The sequence below is a fragment of the Mustela erminea genome, chromosome 5 (assembly GCF_009829155.1).
Source record: "Mustela erminea isolate mMusErm1 chromosome 5, mMusErm1.Pri, whole genome shotgun sequence".
NCBI lineage: Eukaryota > Metazoa > Chordata > Mammalia > Carnivora > Mustelidae > Mustela > Mustela erminea.
In genome coordinates, this window is record NC_045618.1 from 90,754,801 (window position 1) to 90,777,310 (window position 22,510).

A 22,510-nucleotide genomic window follows, 5' to 3' on the forward strand; every position below is an offset into this window, starting at 1 on the left:
ACTGCTGCAATAGCGTGTTATCTGTGTGCTTTCTTATTCAACCCCCGTTTCCTACTAGTTAGTGTCTGGAGCTAACAGTATCAATAAGAGCTCCCATGGTCAGACTATGTATCCTGTCCTGATGCTCTCAACAAGTCTGCTGTTAAACACGGCGGGAAGTACACCTCCACTGGCAGATCTTTATGTTCTACAGACTTCCTCTGAAGTCTGCAGAGATTTCCATTGGATATTTCACCTGTGCCCATTTCTCATAGCAACCTTAGAGATCACCTCTTACTCTCAGCATTTTGGGAAGAATAAACTGTCAAAAATCATAAACCACTTGCCTAAGTCCACACAAGAATTAAATGAAGGGATCATTACTTGAACATAAATATGTGTTCACAAAAGAAATATGCTCTTTTTTCTCTCATTTGTTTCATGTTCTTTGTATCTCACACAATGGCTATTACTATTAACTTCATATGATGGATACTTAATAAAATTTAATTAAAAGAAAGCGATCACTCTCCATTACATAATTAAATCTTAACACTTGTACTGTTTTCTAAACATCATTCTACTTTATTTATTTTTTAAAAGATTTTTATTTATTTACTTGAGAGAGAGCAAGAGGGAGAGAGCACAGAGAGAGAGGGAGAAGCAGACCCTCCTCGGAGCAGAGAGCCTCACGCGGGGCTAGATCCCAGCAACCTGAGATCATGACCTGAGCTTATGGCAGATGCTAAACCAAATGACTCCCCAGGGACCCCTAAATATCATTTTACTTTAAAAAGAAATTTGTGCTAACATATTTGACAAAGATTTTTGCTCAATGTCCTGTGAACAGCAACTCCCAAAAGTCCAGGACCCATTTCATTGGGAAGGAATTCTCTTTTGTGAGAAATATAATTTTCAGAGTATGCAGATGGTGAGGAAATCTAGTTCAAACCTGTCAAGACTGACTTAGGATTTGCTGAGTAGGTTGGAGAGTTTATGCTCAAAAAACAGTGCTCATCTGATAGGGCCCTGAGTGAGGAACAGGATAGAGTCCTACAGTCTCAACCCCCTGACTAGTACTTGATGCAGCCTCACAATTTGAGGTATTTTCCAGCTGCTTGGTTTCAGAGTGGAATACAATTTCTCACCCATATGGCTTAGTCCTTTGGAAAAGAGAACGTAAACATTAAATGGCAATTAGGTCGACTAGCACAGCTAACCAGCTATACTGACTGTGGTTATGTAAATAAATCAGGAAGACATTCATATGATTCATCATTGCCTGCTTTTCCTGTGCATGATAAAAGCAAGAAAAAATATTGATTTTTCTCAGAATCAAATCAGTCAAAACAACCAATGGCTTAATATCAGCTGTAAATCCTCAAATTGTTATCCACACTCCCATTTAAAGTCACAATACAGATTGAAATTCCACAATATGTTTAATGAATACTCCTTTAAAGTGTAAATTCATATTTTTAAAAATAAAGGAAAATTAAATTTACTATTGTGTTCTTTATCTCCCACCAGCCATATAATTTAGACTTTTATATTATACTATGTATAGGTTTATCATTTTCTACTCTGACAAAGAAAAAAGTGGGAGCATCTTTACTTTTTATATGATTTTTAAAATTATATTTGTTTTTTTTTAACTTAAGAGCATAACATTGATTGTATAGACTTATTCCTAACACTATTAATTTAGAATGAACCTGCTGTGAGAATATTCAGAGTTGACCTTTCACAATGAATTTGAATTCAGCATATGCATTTAAGAATCATCGTTTATAATGCATTATTTAAAATGTATATTCTAAAATATATTTATGACAAGGACAATGGAAATAAGTTTACTAATCTTTATGTACACACATTAGTAGTTTGATTCATTCTTGTGGGTTTTCCACAGGATAGAATCTTAAAAATAATTCATGGAGCAACTAAATTACACAGAATCTGGCGCTTCCTACTTCATTTTTTAAAACCTGCATATTTTCCCATGTACTTTCATGGAAAATTGCTCAGGTTAGAACAACTGTGACAGTTACCAGTATTAATGTTAGTAATTCATTACTATAATTATGAGTGCACAATGGGTTCATTGAGATAGCAACAATCAAAGAGATTAAAATTAATAAAAAGATGTATTTTAATTGTAAGAGGCTAATCCATAAGATTGTCAATGAAAGTATATGAATATATTAAAGTGCTATATTTTTTATCTGAATTTCACATAACATTGGGAAAGTAGGGATCAGAAAATATAAATTATTTGCACCCAGGAGGGAGTAAAAAGTAGCTGATGATACATAGAGAAGCTATAATTTTTATGCTATGAGAATCATAGATATTTTTTAAACTTGTTACAAAATATGAAAGTCTACCTGCACTGCATTGATAATTCTGCTATAAATTTAACTGTGAAATTAATGCATTTGCATTGTAAAATGCTAATCTTTTGTTAGATATTCAAAGATTTTTCTTCAAAACTTCTGTGCCTCGTTATACTTTGAGCAATAGAGTATAAGAGTCCTGAATATAGATGTTAAATAAAACACGTTTTCTTATATTTATAAACATTATTTAAAGCAATTTTGTTAACCTGATAATTTTCTGTTGAGATCTCCAGCTTACTTACACTCCTTCACTATATTTTCCCTTCCAAATCGTGAAAAATGAATGCACCAGTGCAAGAAGACAGGACTGGAAAAGGGGTAAGTCATGATTTGTTAGGAAGCCCACACAGAAAGGATTTTGTTCTCATGTAAACCTAGGTCTGAGGCAAGAATAGAAGGAAGAGCCTAATATAAAAATTAGTGCTCTATTGCCAGGAAAATGTGAGACCTCAGAAAGCTTTATATCGTATTAGAATAGGGCAGCTCCTTATCATTTGGAGGCCTTACCTGAAATGACCTGCCAAATATTCCTGACCCCAGAGAAAGAGAGTTTCTACAAGGTTGGCAAAGATAACGATCTCTAATGCAGAGATTTCAGAGCCTAGATGCTCCTTTTGAGAAAGAGAACAAAGAAAGTAAATAATGGATATATTTCTTCTGGGTTGAAGACTTGAATTACTATTTGAAAATATTTTCTTGATGTAAAACTTTCAAATTGCAAGGCAAAAACTAATAGTAACCCATAACTAAAATTATGAAACTATTATTGCAAAATCTAGAATTTGAGTACTGGTTCGAGGAGGAGAGAACAAAAGCGTCATCTCTACAACGTCATGTTCTGGAGAAGGGAAGCATGGAAACACGGAGGGCTTGGTTGTAGGACAGAGTTGATGTATTTACATATGGCAGAAACATACAGATTGATTGTTGGCATTAAGAATATTAAAAAAACAAACAAACAAAAACACCAAAAAAATACACTTGACAAATGGAAAATCTTAAAGGACCTTCCAAAGTAACTGGAGTAAAAGTGAGGGTGAATAAAAAATCATCCAGCAAAACACAGGCAAAAGGTAAAAAAGAATACAACATAGTAAAAACATAATTTTCAAAACAAACTTAGATGAAAGGAATGAAATCATACAGACTAAATGTAAATTAATTTGCATTTTAAAAAAACAGATTTTAAAATTGAATTAAATCAAATCAACTTTACTATGCACTATAAAAGAAGACCTCTTAAAACAAAGAAATAAATGTTGAAATATGTCAGATAATAAATATTGCATTAGGCAAACACAATAAAAGAGGAAGCAAGAATGACAACAATAATATTATTTTCAGACTCCAATTGATTTACTAGAGAAAAATAATTATAGAAAGAATTTGAATAATGTAATCAATATATAGCAATAGACATATTAGTAAAGTTGCATTCTATAAATTGAAAATATATTTTATATGAAAAAGATAAATAAATTTCTAAAGGTCCTAAAACAAATGATACATCACCATCAAGCAGATCAAAAATAAGCACAGATATCGAATATCTGACAATAATTAATAAATCCAAGATATGCTATATTTCATCTAATTCAAAATTCTTTTCATTGTAACCATTATTTCACATATTACTGAGGAAGAAAAGAATGCTGTCAATTAACTTATACATGTTTCATTACAATTTAAGATGTTTTATATTTATTAAAAAAATCTATTTCAGTTTAGTATAGCCATATTTCATAAATACCACTGTGGTGCACTCATGAAGGTGAAAATAATAACACAAAGCAGTAACCCCTTTCACCCTATTCTCATTTGTGGAATTTGACATTTCCATCTTCTAAAATTTTGCACGCTATTATTTATAAATTAAATTAAAGTCTATCATATGTCTTCTCATCTTAACCTTTAATACATCTGAAATGAGGAAATTACAGGAAAAAAATGCATAATCAAAGTTTATCTTCTCAATGGACATGCCCTTACCCAACTGAATATGTAACAAATACTTTCCAGCTATGAATTAGAGGTCTAACCAAGACCTGATAGCAATCATTCTTTGGTTAAAATGGTATCTAGAATTTAAGATCAAATGGTTCAATGGCAGATATTCTTTCTTTTTTCTCTCAGAACTCTATATAAATTACCTTTGTAACAATAATTCTTTTTTTCCCCATCTTACCCATAAACGGAAAGGAGAAGTTTGAGACTAGTAGAAATGATAAAAGAATTGTTAACAATATGTTCTTAAAGGCATGGTATCTATTGATGTAAATATAACAGATTTAAATGCTTGAAAGGATAAATTGTCTTCTAAATCAATTTGTACAACAAAATTACCCATTTAAAATGTGCTTCAAATTTTACTTCTGCTTATGTCTTTAATTTGCCTGCTTTTCCATCACTTGATTGCTTGATTCTAGAATCACTTTTACTATTTAAATACCACTTTTTTCCTGTCTTATTTCCTTGATTAAAACCCAGTTGGGTGTTTTGCCTTCTGTCTGATGACTATGTTAGTACTCAGAACAAAACCAAAAGAAATCCTGAATGAAATTATTCCCAAGCTTTCACAGGACTTTAAAATATGTATGAAGACAAAGTATCTTATAAAAACCGTTTTCATTGTTTCACGAATATTTTACTTTTCTTCTTTCGTCCATAACCACGGGCATATTTTTATTTGCATCTTACTTATTTTCCATATTTGTAATCTATTTCATGATTATTATTATACAAGCGAAAAAGTAAAAACATCAGAAAAAATAATTGAAATACTGAAATCCATCTCTAAAGTGGAACATTGTAAATTATAGAAATAGTTTTTTCTTTAATCTGTTTGATGGGAATCAGTATAAGTGCATTTTGGGAAATGTATTAAATTACTTATATCACACAACATTTTAGTTAGTTTTAACTAAATATATATTAACCTAAATAAGTTGAATATGGAAGGGACAAAATTCTTGTCCTTTCTGTTCTACCCTCTATATTATTAAGGTCAGAATGACTCAAGGTCAATGGCTACAAGGTCAGAATCACCTAATTGATTTTCCAGTCATCCAGAAGGAGTTCAAGTAGTGAAAAAGACCTGCTTCTTTCTTTTTTTTTTTTTAATTTCTTTTATTTATTTGACAGAGAGAGACACAGTGAGAGAGGGAACACAAACGGGAGGAGTGTGAGAGGGAGAAGCAGGCTTCCCACTAAGCAGGGAGCCCGATGTGCAGCTCAATCCCAGGACCCTGGGATCATGACCTGAGCCGAAGGCAGGAGTTTAAAGACTGAGCCACCCAGGCACCCCCAAAAGACCTGTTTTTTCCATTTAAGAGTACAAACTAGAATTCATATGTCACATCTAGCCAATATTCCATTTGTCATTACTAGTCATGTGGCCATATCAGGTGGATGGGAAAGCCATGAAATGGATGGTCATGTAAGTAATGCAGAGCCAATGTAGTGGGGCAACTAGTCAAATCTGATACACCAACTTACTTAGAGTGTGTGTTGGTGGTCATTACTCTTTTTATAATTATTATTATTATTTTTTTTTAATTGTGAGGAAAGGTTTTTTAATTTTTTTTATTTTTTTATTTTAATTTTTTTTTATTTTTTTTTTATTTCCAGCATAACAGTATTCATTATTTTTGCACCACACCCCGTGCTCCATGCAATCCGTGCCCTCTATAATACCCACCACCTGGTACCCCAACCTCCCACCCCCCGTCCCTTCAAAACCCTCAGATTGTTTTTCAGAGTCCATAGTCTCTCATGGTTATTTTTTAAAGATTTTATTTTTTTATTTGAGACTAAGAGAGAGCATGAGCAGGGCAAGGCTGAGAGAGAAGTAGCAGCCGACTCCCCCACCCAACAGGGAGCCCAATGTGGGGCTTGATCCCAGACCCCTGAGATCACAACCAAGCAGAAGGCAGATGCCCAACTGATTGAGCCACCAAGGCACCCCTGTCATTACTCTTTTAATAATGTGTAACAGTAATATATTCTTTCACCTATCCATTTCTTAAGAATTTTTTTCTTACTGTTTTAGAAATGTTTAGGGAGAAGTCACAATATTTTACATTTTCACACATACCTTGTAATTTGGGTAGCCCAGTCAGTTAAGCAACCAGCTGTTGCTTTCAGCTCAGTCCCGGTATTGAGCCCTGGGTCAGGCTCTGTGCTCAACTGTGGGGTTTGTTTGGGATCCCCTCCCCCTGTCCCTCAACCTCTACCCCTCCTCTTCCGCCCCTCTCCCTGCTCATGAGCTCTATCTCTAAAATAAATAAATAAAAATAAATCTTTAAAAAAAAACACTGTAATTCATGCAAGATGGTGCATATGAATATGATACATTATTTCCTAAATTAGAAAGAAGGTCTTCATTATTGCTTAAGTACACCATTAATTCCATTTTCCACTTTTGTGCTTTCTTTGAGTTTCTTAATTAGAATGGACAAAACTCTTCACAGTTCAAAATACACCATTCTTTTCAGAATGTGTTTTCTTCTGGAATGAAATATTACCTAAACATTTAGAACTTCCTAATATGTCATTTGTTTACTTTTACTTAAAGGAGAATTTTCATCCTTTTTTTTTTTTTTTTAAGTGACAAAAGATAACTAAGCACAATTAGCTTTAGTTTCTTGGTCAAGAATAAATAACTTTTGGGGGCACATGTAGGGCTCAGTCCATTAAGATCATGATCCAGGTCCTGGGATGGAGCTCCTTACTCAGCAGGGAGCTGGCTTCTCCCTCTGCCTGCTGCTCCCCCTGCTTGTACTCTTTCTCTCGCTCTGTCAAATAGGTAAATAAAATCCTTAAAAAAAAGAAAGAATAAATAACTTTTCATTACATAGACACTTGAGTACTGTGCTGGGACTCATTAACTTTCAGACAAGAAATACAGACATTTGAATTGGAGTAAAAGATCAAGATAAATTGTTTTATATTGCCCCAGTCTTCATATCAAATCTATCAATATCTCCATACAGATACATACAAATGTGTACAGACAACAGAATATACATACATGTATATGTTTTGTGTATACGCATATGCACACAAATCCAGCAAGAGGCGTGGGCACATAGTCAGTTTAATATACAATAATAAATAACACCAGCAAGCAAATAATTGAGAAAGGTTATTTTAGAAAGAGGGTTTATTATATCCTGTATAATGAATAAACTGTTACCTATCCTCATAGAAAGAACGGAAATCTTCATATTGATATACAGACTAATCCTTGTGATTGTTTTCTTATAAAGCAACTCATATTCCTCCAAAACTGCACCCCAAGAAGAAAGTTGTGAAAACTCTCCACAAGAAGACAAAATTTTCTACAGACCATTTTGTATGGGAAGTCACAAGGGAAAACTCAGAGAGCAGAACCAGGGCTTACAGAGAACAGCGGGGCAATTCCTTCCAGAGTGTGTATGGGTCCCAGAATCTCAAAAATGTCGCTGATTGAGACAGGGTGATACGTCATGCAGAGTTGGAGAACAGGATGCAGGAACTGGATAACATCAGATTTGTCTTTTTGAGAACTGGCTGAGAATATTCTTTTAAGACTTTATTTATTTATTTATTTGTCAGAGAGAGAGAGAGCTAGTGCACAAGCAGGCAGAGTGGCAGGCAGAGGCAGAGGGAGAAGCAGGCTCCCTGCCCAGCAAGGAGCCCCATGTGGCACTTGATCCCAGGACCCTGGGATCATGACCTGAGCTGAAGGCAGTGGCTTAACCCACTGAGCCACCCAGGCATCCCTATTCTTTTAATAAGAAGAATTAGTGCAGATGTTGGGGTAACTAGAGGGGCAGACTACAGCAGAGAATATAGTCGTATATTCAAACATGTATTCTCAATATACTTCTTATTAAAAGAACCCAGTTTTATTTAAGGAAGTAATGTATACAGGAAAACAATATAGTTCACCACGTTAAATGTTTTGGATAATCATGGGTCATTTTAGGAATGATCTAGGTGAAAAATTTAAACTATATTTATGCTTGATTTTACTATACTGTGCTATACCATTAAATCTTATTAAATTTTGTTTAAATTCGGTGTATCTTAAGAATGGAATATTTCTTATGATTTCCATCAGTATTGATGGAAAATCACATATTCTTAAGCTCAGAGGTTTTTGTTTTTTCCCTTTGTCATCTGTTACCTTAGACTTGTCATTGCCATTAAGTAAAAAATAAAACAAATTGCTGTGTCACATTAAACTATTAACTAGTTAGAAACAGTGTACTCCCTCTACTTCCCTGTTTGCCATCTCTCCCCTGAAATACTCATACAATCACACAAAGTAATGCTAAGTGGTCATGTTAGACACATCAGGTATCAATCAACTATTTCCAGAAACACGGAGAAATTACCACTAATCAAAGATTGATGGATTCATAAAGCCAAGCAACAGGACTAAAGTAGAAAGTAAGTTGAAAGGCTGACTGTCACCTCAACCTTTTGCCCATTCCAGAGCAATTGTTAGGCAAAAAGCCGGTCCTACTGACCAAACAAAATGAGTAGCCCTTATTGTATGTGTGTGGGGAAATGAAATATTGAAAAAGAAGGAAGTGGGAAGAAAAAAACCACAGGAGAATCTTTAGTTACTGTGTGTATTATCACACTGGGAATAAAAGAAGATCTAATAAGGCAATGCTTTTATTTTTTGTTTTGTTATTTTTGCAGTTTGTTTTTGGTTTTGTTTTTATGTGCCCATTTTATTGTGGCAAATATAACAGAGCACTCCTAGAAAAATATTCACATGTACATCTTCAATTCCAGGAAAAGTAAGGCAAGTAGAAACAAAGTATCCCTTCCATTAGAAGAGACTCACATGATAAATTCTTAAAAGATTCACCTAGGGGTGATGACTGATTAAGATGTAAATTCTGACTGCAATCCAATGTATCCCAAGGCTGAGTGGAGAGACATTTCTTCCCCCACTATTTGTGAATCCCAGAATAAAAGTATCATTGACATACATTATTTAAAAATATTTTGCTGTGTGAGAATAATACGGAAGATAACAGAGAAGACTTCACTTGCAAAAGTGATTTACCACAAGCAACTCAAACAAACTTGAGAAAGTAACTATTTTGGTGTTCTCAAAGTCAGCGCATATTCTAAAATCTGTGGTATTATTTTATAATTGTAAGGTCTCTAAAAATATTCCCAGTAATGTTTTTTGTTCTCTCCTGTGTTGTATGTATAAAATATTTATTAGAGGAATTTTCTGGACTAATTTTCAAAAATGAAACAAAAAAGAATTAGTAGCTTGACGAACAAAACAGATATTTCTTTCACAATTATTTAATATTTCACTTTACTATTATGCCTTTTGTCCTTCAAAAAGCAATGAAAACTGGATCAAAACTGAAGACATAGATGTCTACAATACTTATACCTATAATCTCAAGAAATAACAGTTATGAGAAAAACCAGTAAATCAAAAATAATGAAAACAAAACAGGAAAGATGCAATAGCAGGTCCAGAAATTCTTCAAAAGTAGAAAGTATAGGATTAGATTAAAAAAAAAAAAAAACTAAAATAAAAAACAAAAAAAGCCACCCAAATATATATATATATATATTCTGGATATATAAATACATATATACACACACATATACTGGGAAGAATATGATAATATGATGAAATTTGTAAAAATAGGTTGTTGCAGGTCTTACATGTTATAAAATGGCCAATAATGCCATATATTTGGCCCAGGTAAAATCTCAACAATTTCCAAAAAGCAAAATTTCTCCATGTGCACTGATTACAAAAGCACTGATTACAAAATATTATTTTAAATAATTTTTCAAGAATTACCTTTGGAAATAAAATATGTGCAGTTGGAAAGTTAACTAACAACTCTAGGGTTAACCTAAAAGTGAAATTACAGTGACTTTAACATGAACATTTTAGTTCATGATGTTCATAATTTAGTTCACAATTCCTAATGAACATTAACATGAACAACTTAGGAGACAGTTACTTTTAACATAACATAAAAGCAGTCCATACATATCAGAGCCTGAAGTTTATTGACTAAAAGACACTCAGGAGAAAATATGATTTTATATTAGGAAACTCTATGAAGACAAACTAGCAAATATTAACTTAAAAAACTAGTATATTAGAAAAAATATTAAGCTACCAAATGACTTAAAGGAAGAAAAGTCTAAAATGGACAACACAGTTCATAGTTAAGAAAGAAAACAGTGAAGTAGTAAGAAATAATAAATCTACTGATCAATGACACTGATACATGTTTTTGGAAAATAAAAAACAACAGATAAACATCCGGTGACTCCAGGGAAAAAGCTAAAAACCTTACGGTAATATTAAAATGTATGGGGTAGAATTTGAAAATACAAAGTGTATGTAATTGTACACTGATAATTTTAAAATTATTTCACAATGGATAGTTTTTCATAAACTCAAAATTAAGAACATTGCCATAAAAGTATTAGGAATTATGATCAGACCAGTAAACACATTATAAATCAATTTGGCGATCAAAAATTTATTAGTGGGGTGCCAGGGTGGCTCAGTAGGTTAAGTGACTGTCTTTGGCTCAGGTCATGACCCTGGAGTCCTGGGATCGAGCCCCACATCGGGCTCCCTGCTCAGCATGGAGTCTGCTTCTCCCTCTGACTCTTTTCCGTCTCATGCTCTCTCTCTCTCTCTCTTCTCTCTCTCTCAAATAAATAAATAAGATCTTTAAAAAAATTTATTAGTAAAATGTACCCATCCTAGAGTGTAATCTGGGCAAGTACTATCAAATCTCCAGGAAAAACCAACACATGTATAAATATTTAACAAAGGGAAGAAGGTTAATAGTTTTTCAAATAATATGTGCTTTAATTGATCACCAAACCTAAAAAAGAAATAAGATTTTTAAAATATGAAAGGAACCATTTTCAAAAGCATGTTAGGATATTAATATAACAGTCTAGATTAATCAAGTCCACATAAGATTTACACAGGAAAACAAAAAAGCTTTAAAATAAGAAAACTTCAGAAACTGAATTAATGCCACTGAACTAGCAGAGTGAAGAAGCTAGAAGACGTGCATTCAGGCAATGTGTTTGATCATCTTCAATATATAGTCAGCTAAGGAAAAAATAAACAGTATTTTTCAAGTTTAGACTCTAAGAAAGCTAAGATATTTATAAGCATCCCTCCTGATGCACAGTGAAGATAGTGATGTCTTCTATTACCACCACCATTAAATGATGCAAACCTAAAAAAAATAATATAAAGAAATACATACTTGGGGGAGGTGGGGGGAGTAAGAAGGAGAAATTTGGATACAAACAAGGACAGAAGGAAGATCCTGTGAAGATACAGGGAGAAGAGAGCCATCAACCAGCCAACGATAGAAATCTCAGAAAAACATCAGCCCTCCTGACACCTTGATTTTTGTCCTTTAATCCACCCTGTCTGTGATATGTGGTAATGACAGCGCTAGCAGACTGATACAAGTCACCTCTGAGACTCATTTGTTGAGTCCATATTTAAGTCAGGAAAGAGACTATCTTTCCAGCCAGTTGCTTAGCAAATGCCAACATTAACACTGCACTCCCATCTGCTCTTAAATAAAGAGGGACATTTCTCTACCCTGCAGGCTGCATAAAGAGATGAAGCATGGCATGGCAAACGCAGGAGAAAGATTCATCTTCCAAGAATGCTTCACAGTAAATCCTTAGAGCCAGATGGTTCTCCCAAACAAGAAGTATTAATGGAAGCTTAGGGCTTTTCTCCAATACGCAGGGACTAAAATCCTCCTCACTCAACTTACACCTGTGTGCTCCTGTGAAGATATTCTTCCAAGCTATATGTATGTTGGAGGAACCCTTTTCTGCATTCTATTGATGATAGGGGATTTGTCTGAACTAAGTATTTTAGATTATCTCATTGGCAATTTAGGAGACGGGATGTGTTGTAATTGTGTTTTTGCAAAGTCCTGGAGATTTAAACTGTCCTTTAACTAAAAATTATTTTTTCAGGGCTTTGTGCCTATAAGAAAGATATCAAGCATTCCAAGGAATATTGTATGAATTGTAATAGACACTGACTCCAGCTTTGATGACTGCTGACTCATGTCTAAGCCTTACCCTCCCTTCCCCCCCTCCCCCCGATTCCACAGAAAGCTGTCATGTGTCTCATCTTTTGACTGGAATAAACCTGCTTCCTTCAGAGAAATTTTCTCCAGTCCTAGTTCCAGCCACTATAAATACCCAACACACTCCTTAGGTCTTGCCCAAACCACCTGCTTGTGCCCTTCCAGTTCTCCCTGGAGTCTCTTGTGTAAGCAATAATATACTTTCTATTGCATTCTCTTAGTATGTAGAATATCATACTCCTGGTCATAATACCAAATTTTAGACAGGATCTATCCTAATTCTGCAGAGTAACACAAAACACTATGAAACTTATTTTTATACTTTCAGCATATGAACTGAGGAAGAGCCACTGTTTTTTCTTAGTAGTTTATGGAGTAGAGAAAAATAAAGTTAAGAACTGTATAGATAAGATTCAATTCCCGTTTCTGCTCTTTAGCAGCTGTGTTAACTGGGATAACTATTTAGTTTATATTTATCTCAATTTCTTCATTTGAAGAAATGTGTGTAATAGTGCTGACTTGCAAAGTTTTTTAATGATTAAACCAAAAATATATAAATTAACCTTCTGGTGTAGCTCATGATACATAAGGCTCTGCATATGTTATTTTTAAATAGACCATTGTAATGCAAAATTAAAATAGTTTACGAAAACAGAAAATCATTTTATAATATTTACTTCTAGATAACAAATCATTATTCACAAGGCCTATTTTTAAATAAACCTAATTCCAAAAAGTATCTTAGAATTTCCAGTGAGAAAAATGCTTAGTATCTTAAAATTTCCATGGTTATGCTTGTAATTTCTACTAACTAAAAATAAGTCAATATTTTCAAAGCATTACCACTAAATGTTTTGGCTGTAAAATATCTCACTTTTTCAGTGTCAATGAACATGTGTTGTACCACTAATGTCTGCTTGTAAGGCTTGTCTTAACTGTTGCCTAAGACAATGAATTATTTAAGACTCCAGGAATATAGCTTAAGTGTCCAGCGCAAGACATTCCTATGGTGGTCCAATAGCTCACTAATAAAATTAGAGTGATGTGGGACAATATTACCAAACAAAAGGTTGCATGCAATGGAGCTTTGTAATAGCACAACTATTACAACTAGCATACATACATACAACTGTTTGTATGTAGAATATATAATGCGTATGATCAAATAGTTTACTCGATAATTAGTAGCGCAAGTACTATTTAAAAATAAAATATGAATCTCTTACCTTTGAATTCATTTTTCTGTGAACCCTAAAACTTCCCTAAAAAGTAGTCTATTAAAAAATGAACTAAAATGGGACACCTGGGTGGCTCAGTGGGTTAAGCCTCTGCCTTCATCTCAGGTCATGTTCTCAGGGTCCTGGAATCAAGTCCCGCATCGGGCTCTCTGCTCAGCAGGGAGCTTTGCTTCCTCCTTTCTCTCTGCCTGCCTCTCTGCCTACTTCCGATCTCTCTCTGTCAAATAAATTAAAAATTAGAAAAAAAATGAACTAAAATATGTTTGATGAGAAAAGTAACCTTTTTTGAATACAAGAAATTACATTACCACAATTATAATCTTAAAAGATAATTGAGATGTTTTATGCTTTCCCTTCTTTCTTTTACTTGTTTTTAGAATCTAGTCTTATTAAAATGACTCTAAGTTGAATAATTAAATGTATGTTGCAGATTTGACCTACAGTATCCTTAGGGTTACAACAGAAAAACCAAAATATAAAATGTATTTATGCATTCTTTAACACATCACCTTCATTTATTGTCTTCTTTTTCTTTAACTGTTTCCTTAATTCTAGTTTATTAGGTTGATACCATGTCCAATTGTTCTAGGTATATCTCAAATAAATCTTCACTCAGGATTTGCATAAAGATTTAGAAACTATGAACCAAGCAAAATATTCCTATCTTTCACAACTTTACTGTGCGTAGTCAGCAGAAGAATTTGTGTGTATGTGTGTGATCTGTGAAATGGAAAATAGTTCGTGTGTCAACTCTCTAGGAAAAGAAACATCTGATAATTAAAAAAAATTTTTTTGATTACATTTTCTAGGCTGGTAAGCCAGAGTGGAAAGTGAAATATTAGACTCATAGTACTGTCTTTGTTTGAGCTGCTTTAACAACAACAAAAATATAAACTGGGAAACATAACAAAGATTTTTTTCTTTGTGAAACTGCATATGCTGTGTGTTTCTAAAATACAATAGTGGGATAACATAGGATAAATATTCCCATTCCAAAAGGGAAAGGTAGGAAAGAAAAGAGTAACAAGTCCCACTGAGTCCAAAACCTATTAAGGCAACAAGATTATGACCTAAGGCTTGAAAATAATTCTCTTTGGTTTGAAAAGCTGACTTCTAGACCCATTGGAATGGCAACGTCACCGCTACAGTTCAGTGGGAGGGTCCTGCAGTGGTTCCCTGGCTGGCCCTTGCTCCCATGGTACCTTTCTGTTTAGGTCTCATGACTCTAATGACAGAGGTCTCATGTCTCTACTGCCAGGGGTTTCATGCCCACCAATCTCTCAGTCTAAACTTTGGTATCTGGAGTCCCTGGTTTCACCAGTAACCTTGTCGCTTGAAATCTAGGTAGAGGCAGTGATGCCCACTTAGTTCTGCTAAGCACAGCTCATATCACAACTCTCTGCAGGAGTTCTACCCCTGGGGCACTGGGTGGGCTTACTCTCGCCCACCTGAAGATGCTCCCCCTTTGAAACCACTTTATCTCTCACACCCTTGCACCCTAGGCTGATGATGGAAATGCAGTCCTGATGACCCTTGGGGCCCTTCTTCCATCTTCTTGGAAAATAACCTCCAGCTTCTGTTGAGATTCATATTAATCTCCTCATCAAACAACAGCTTGGTAATACCCTTAGCGTCCTCATCTTTTTGTAATATGAATAGGCTGAGAATTTTCCAAATCTTTAACTTCTGCTTCTGTTTTGCTCAACAGTATCATCTTTTAGTCATTTCTCTCTCCTCACATCCTGCTTTAAACAGTCAGGAGGAGCCAAGTCACACCTTCAACACTTTACTGAAGATTTCCTCAACTACATATTCAATTTTATTGCTCCCAAAATTGATAGTCCACAAAACACCAAGATATGAATACAATTCAACCAAGTTCTTTCCCACTATATAACAAAGATAACATTTCATCTTTTTTTTTTAAAGACTTACTTATTTATTTATTTGAGAGAGTAAGAGAGAGAGAGTGCATGAATAGAGGGGATGGACAAAGGGAGAGGGAGGAGCAGACTCCCCACTGAGCAGGGAGCCCAGAAGATTCAGGGCTCAATCCCAGAACCCTGGGACCACAACCTAAGCGGAAGGCAGGCACTTAACTGAGCCACCCAGGTGCCCCATCCTTTCCTCCAGTTTTGTTTTTTGTTTGTTTGTTTGTTTTAAGATTTTATTTATTTACTTGACAGACATCACAAGTAGGCAGAAAGGCAGGCAGAGAGAAATGGGGAAGCAGGCTCCCTGCTGAGCCGAGAGCCCAACGCGGAGCTCTATCCCAGGACCCTGGGATCATGACCTGAGCCGAAGGCAGAGGTTTTAACCCACTGAGCCATGCAGTGGGGTAAATAAAATGTTTCTTATATCCATCCAAGATCTCATCAAAATAGCCTTTGTGGGAAAGCTCTACCAACATCTGCTCACAATTACTTAGGTATTCTTTAAGAAGATTAAGGTTTTTATCTACATTTCTCTTTCTCTTTCAGAGCCTTCACAAAATCATCCTTATCTCTCTCTGCTCATGGTGGTGTTTTTCCCAGCACACACTTCAAACTCTCCTAGTTTCTATCTGTTACTCAGTTCCACAGCCACTTCCACATTTTTAGATATTTGTGTTAACAGCAGAGCTTCTGTTAGCAATTACTACCTTAGCTTGTTTGGGTTGCTACAACAAAAACACCTTAGCCTAGGTGGCTTACAAACAACAGAAACTTACTTCTCAACAGTTCTAGAAGCTGGAAATTCCAGCATTAATGTACTGGCAGACTCAGTGTCTGGGGAGAGTCCACTTCCTTCCTGGATCATAGACGGCCATCTTCCTGCTGTGTCTCATCGTTGAAGAGGTAAGGGAGGAGCTCTCTTGGGTCTCTTTTACAGGGGCATTAATCCCATTCATGGAGGCTACACCCTCATGACCTTATCTCTTCCCAAGGTTGTCCACCTTCAGGTACCATCATATTGCGAGTTAGGATTTAAACATATGAATTTTTCTTTCTTTTTCAAGTGTTTATTTAAATTCTATTTAGTTAACATACAGTGTACTATTAGTTTTAGGAGTAGAATTCAGTGAGTCCTCACTACGTACAACACTAGGTGCTTGTCACGAGTGCCCTCCTTAATACTCATCATCCGTTTCGCCTACTACCTGCTCATATTTCCCCCAGCAACTCTCAGTTTGTTCTCTAAAGTTAAGAGTTTCTTATGGTGTGCTTCCCTCTCTCTCTTTTTTTTTTCCTTTTCCCTATGTTTATCTGTTAAACATATGAATTTGAGAGGGACACAAACATTCATCCTGTAAGAACCACTGTCAGCTCAGTAAACATGTTAAAGAACTTTAAAACTTTTTTTTTTTTAAGGCAAAGTTATCTTTCTGCCTCTTTGTGATAAGAATCCAATGAGGGATACTTATGTTCAAGCTGTCATAACTTGTGCTTGGAAAGTGGAGCTGTTAACCAGAACTAGAAGCTATCTATCTCCTAGAGATTGTAAGAATTCTGATTATTTCTTTTTTTTTTTAAGGTTTTATTTATTTGACAGAGAGAGAAAGATCACAAATAGGCAGAGAGACAGACAGAGAGAGAGAGAGAGGGATGCAGGCCCCCTGCTGAGCAGAGAGTCAGATGCGGGACTCGAACCCAGGACCCCGGGATCATGACCTGAGCTGAAGGCAGGGCCTTAACCCACTGAGCCACCCAGGTGCCCCGCAGAATTCTGATATTTCTTAATGAAGAATAAGGAAAATAAGATTTTTTTTCCTCCACTGTGGTCAAAAAGCTTGTTGTGTCCTGTGAAGTTAGAGAATTTTTTCAAATAAAATTTTTAGACTCTAGAATTCATGCATCTGCCTTTTTTAAAAAAAGATTTTTATTTATTTATTTGACAGACAGAGATCACAGGTAGGTAGAGAGGGGGGGGGGGGCAGATTCCCTGCTGAGCAGAGCAGGACCCTGGGATCAGGACCTGAGCCGAAGGCAGAGGCTTTAACCCACTGAGCCACCCAGGTGCCCCAGTATGCATCTATCTTTTAAAACAAAATAAAATTTATAAATGATTAACAGCAAAGCCTTTTTTTTTTTAAGGGATTTGGCATATAATTTGAAAATCCTTTCCCCCAAGAATACTTAAATTCTAGATACTTACCTTTTGGACTATCTATTATTCCAAGCCTTATTAATCAGTGCATGCCACAACTGACATTTTCATGAGAAGAAATTTTTAAGACACAAAGACATATTCCATCTACACAAAATCTGAAAATATTCTGAGAGCAACAATTTATAGGTTTTTAAATACAAAGGGACACTATTATTCCAACACTTAAATGTCATGAAGATATTAGCTATTTTCAAAGATATTGAAAGTTTTATAAAAGAACCTTACACCTTAGTTCCTATCATTACCATTCCATAAACCTAAAAAGAAATATTTCCATAAAAAAGGAAGCCATTATATTTGGTAAGTTTTCTTGCAGCAAGAGATATATATTATAGAGATAATCCTTATTTACATTGAATTATGAAGAAAGGAAAACAACATTTTGTGAAGGAAATCATTACGTAAATGAAATGTTGACTATTAGATGTGTCTTATTTCTAGTATTTTCTTATCAAGCATTTAATGTTAGTTTAGTTATTTAAATCAATTAGGGTAGTTTATGTCAAGCAGGCATATTTAATAATCCATGTATTTAAACTGAGTAGAAAATAACATCTCTATGTTTTTTAAATTTTAAATTGTACAGACCATTTTAATCTTAGTCCACTTGATTGGGACCTATTTACCTCCCCACCATATATGAAAAATGGTAGTAGGTGTATGTGAATTACTTTTTAAACATCATATGTGACTGACGTAATTAAAGAAAACTGACCAATTTTCTGGTTACTTACCAACTATACAGCTGTTGTGCTATCTTCCTTAATTAATTAGTTCCTGCAGGAGTCAAGCCATTATGGTCACCCTGCAAAAGCAAGGAGCCCTGTCACTAAAATTTGATTGACATGTCAAGAGTAGTGATACAGGGGTGCCTGGGCGACTCAGTCAGTTAAGCATCCAACTCCTAATTTCAGCTCAGGTCATGACTTCAGGGGTGTGAAACTGAGCCTAGAGTCATGCTGCACACCCGGCTTGAGATTCTCTGTCTCTCCCTCTCCCTCTGTCCTTTCCCCTGCTCATGCTCTCCTCTCTCTCTCTCTCTCTCTCTCTCTTCCTGAATAAAATAAATAGGATCTTAAAAAAAAAAAGAGTAGTGGTACGGGCAGAGCTCTCAAGGAGGTCTGAAGTGTCTGGAGAATACTAGAAAAAGAGGGCTGGCTCAGGAGTTTTTATTGTGGTTAAGGGTGTGCGATAGGGGTGAGGTGGGGACTTCCACGGTTCCCTGCAGTTTCTACAGGAGAGAGCTCTGGGCTTTCATATTAGCTCACCCAGATGTGGACAGAGAGGTTGGGGAGGGATGATGTTTAAAATTTGTCAGCAGGTAAACACTGGAAAAGGGAGTGAGATTCCTACTTGGTCACTCATCTGTGAGCAGTTGTGCCTGGTAGTTTGAATGATCACCTAATAAAAGCAAAGACATTCTGATTTTGTGAGTCATTATTAAAATCGAGTCATTTCAATAGTGTACCATTTCATTAATAAATTAGGAAGACATAGTGTGTGAAGAATTTAGAGTAGTAATAATACTTAACATTTTTGAAGTATTTTGTTTTCCCTGAAGTACTTTTCTATCAGGAACCATATTATATTCCTTGAATTTCTTAAGGCATAATATTATTCATATTTTAGAATATTAAAAATATTATATCTGCATAGAAAGTAGCTTCTTTAATATCCTACTAATTAGAATAAAAATATACTTCTTGTATCTTGAAAAGTTCTTGATTTATAAATAAATTTAGTCTCAATTCATATTTTGTTTTCCATCTCCCAAGATAATATGGTAGGGGTTAGAAAAGGGTTATATTATGAAGATCTGGCAATATTAAGAATTATGTTACCACACTAAATTAGTGCAAGACTACAAAGTTATTTATATCCTAAATTTGATTACTCCATTCACAAAGTAATTAAATGCAATCCAGAAAAATTTTGATTTAGATAAACTTTAATGTTGGTTCAGTAGTGTTGGAATAATAATGATGACAACACCACCAACAACACAAATACTATTTTTTTCTGGAGATAGACACATTTATTCTGAAGCTCATATGAAAAATATAAACATTCAATGATAACTGTGAAATATTGAAAATAAAATTAAATGTTGGGAACTAGGATAACATACTATAAAGTCTGTAAAATTAAAACGCTATGTTGGTGACCTGTAAAAAGTTATATATTTGGAACAAACTAAAACATCAAATACAAGTACATGGAAATTTACTGTACACAAAGGTGGCATTTCAAATCACTGAGGAAAATTATGTTTTAACTAAAAGTTGAAAATAACAGTATTGTCATTTGGACACAATGACAGCTGAATCAAAATATAACTGCTTATACCCCTACATAAAACAAATTGGAGCAAAGATCTAAGTGTTAAGACAGATTTGGTATTATTAAAAAAAAAAGAAACCCGGGTATATTTCATTATATCCTAAATGTTGGGAAAGCTTTTGAATTCTTACCCAAAATCTAGATGCAAATTTTTTTATTGCTGGTTTATATTATATAAAAATAAAATAGAAACTTTTGCATGACCAAAAACCAAATAAACAAAAGGGCAATGTCCAAGAAAAGGAGTAACTGGGAAAAAAATCTTGTATGATATTCACAATAAAACATTAATATTTCTCATATAAAATAAATCTAAAGTAATATGTAAATATAAAAAATTCAAAAGACTTAAAAAACGAAGAAAAGGCAAAGTTCACACACACACAAATATGCTTATCTTCCTACTGATTACAAATATATGCTACATCTATGAGTACATATATGTCCACATATGTATATATATATCACAAATATATTTATAGGTGTATTTACACAATTAACAGAAATAGCATACTATGAAATTAGAGGGTTTTTTTTTTAAAGATTTTATTTATTTATTTGACAGACAGAGATTACAAGTAGGCAGAGAGGCAGTCAGAGAGAGGAGGAAGCAGGCTCCCTGCTGAGCAGAGAGCCCGATGTGGGGCTCGATCCCAGGACCCTGGGATCATGACCTGAGCTGAAGGCAGAGGCTTTAACCCACTGAGCCACCCAGGCACCCCGAAATTAGAGTTTTAATTTTCATTCGGGACACAAAGAATATCTCATGATGCAAAAGATATAGTTTGTGGAATTGGAAATGTGACAGCAATTTATTCATGATTTATGCTATCAAGTTTTGCCTCAGTCTAATCTCATACATAAATAATACCAACTTGATAATGGAATGGTGAAGGACTGCTAGACATGCTTGGCATAGTGGCCAGATAGATCTTCTTCATGATGTACAACTTAGGTGGTATAATCACATACCTTTTCTTCAGTACTTTCGACTAAAAAACAGTCCGATAAAAAGTCAGAAACTATTTCTCTATAGAAGAATAGTTACTAGCTAAAAGGTGACTTTGTCTACAAACCCTAAGGAATTCTATTGACTTTCTCCTCTAGGGTCCAAAACAGGTTCAGATGTGGCCTCCCTATCAAGTTCACATGCTGAGCTCTGTTGTATATAACATAAAAGGACCAAGTTTCTAGTACAGACACATTTTTACTAGACACAGGCAAGACATGTTGACCAACTTCATCTTTTCTACCTCCACACAAATCTAGAAGCAGAAATATAGTACAGAAATATAGCTTCCTATTTTAAGTGACCAACTTAAGTACTTTGTTTTCTTTTTAAAGGTTGAAAAATGTGAGCTTCCTCCAAGTCCTTCACTCTAGTAAGAGAAATCCTTATGCCCCATGTTTACTGAATAGGAAAAACTCTATGGAATGGTGTATTCAACTTTTCCTCTCTGTGGTGTGCCTATCTTCAAAATACCTAGTCTGGGGAACTTGATGATAATGGCTGTCTAGATTCTTTCAGCATGGCATAGAAATATGGTGGGTCAGTGATCTGGAAAGACACTGAGATGCTTGAAGGTGAGGTTCTGGAAATGTTGTAGTGATTAGTGACCTTATGGTGTAGATTAAGACCATGGAAACTAGTTTAGTTTAGGGAAGGAAAGTGTGATTGAATGGAGGAGCACAAAGATCCAAGAGACCAGAGTGTTGACTATTTTGAACCAATCTTGTACAGGGATATTAAAGTGATTATAAATAATGACAGGAATAGTACTTCAGGAGTGAAATACCATCAATAGAGTCAATAATTACTTTTAAAATGTGGGGCGGGGTGACTCCCAAATCAGTAGTGGACAGGAACAATCATGTTAAAGTCTAATAACATTTGTTTTTCAAATGAGAAGAGAGCTTTGACGAAATCAGAAGAAATATTTACAAAGTGGCCTTGAGATGCAAAGCAAATACAAACTTCACTTTAAATAATTTGGGGGAAATGACTGTCCTCTGGAGACAAGCATGTTTGAGTGGTACACTAAGTGGAAATAAACAGTTGGAAAGAAGTTGAAGATTTAAAAATATATACTAATGATATATCATGAATTCCAGCACAAGCAATAAAATGGTTTGGGCGGATATTGAGGAATGTGTACTAAAGTCAATTTTAGGAAAAGTCTATAGGAGAAGTGTTTGGTTCTAGTAGTCCAGGAAATTAAGTGATAATATTAAGTCATAGTTTTTAGCAAGAAATTCTGAATCTACTATCAGC

At 34.8% G+C, this 22,510-nt stretch overlaps 1 long non-coding RNA gene across 5 annotated transcripts in view; it reads right to left on the reverse strand.

Annotated features, from left to right (window-relative positions):
- LOC116591319 overlaps positions 1 to 22,510 on the reverse strand; it is a 159,532-nt gene that overhangs the window by 129,478 nt on the left and 7,544 nt on the right. For all 5 annotated transcript variants that reach the window (XR_004285951.1, XR_004285950.1, XR_004285948.1 and 2 more), the window contains exon 2: positions 18,633 to 18,703. This is a non-coding gene — a long non-coding RNA (uncharacterized LOC116591319). The remainder of the gene's footprint in view (positions 1 to 18,632; positions 18,704 to 22,510) is intronic.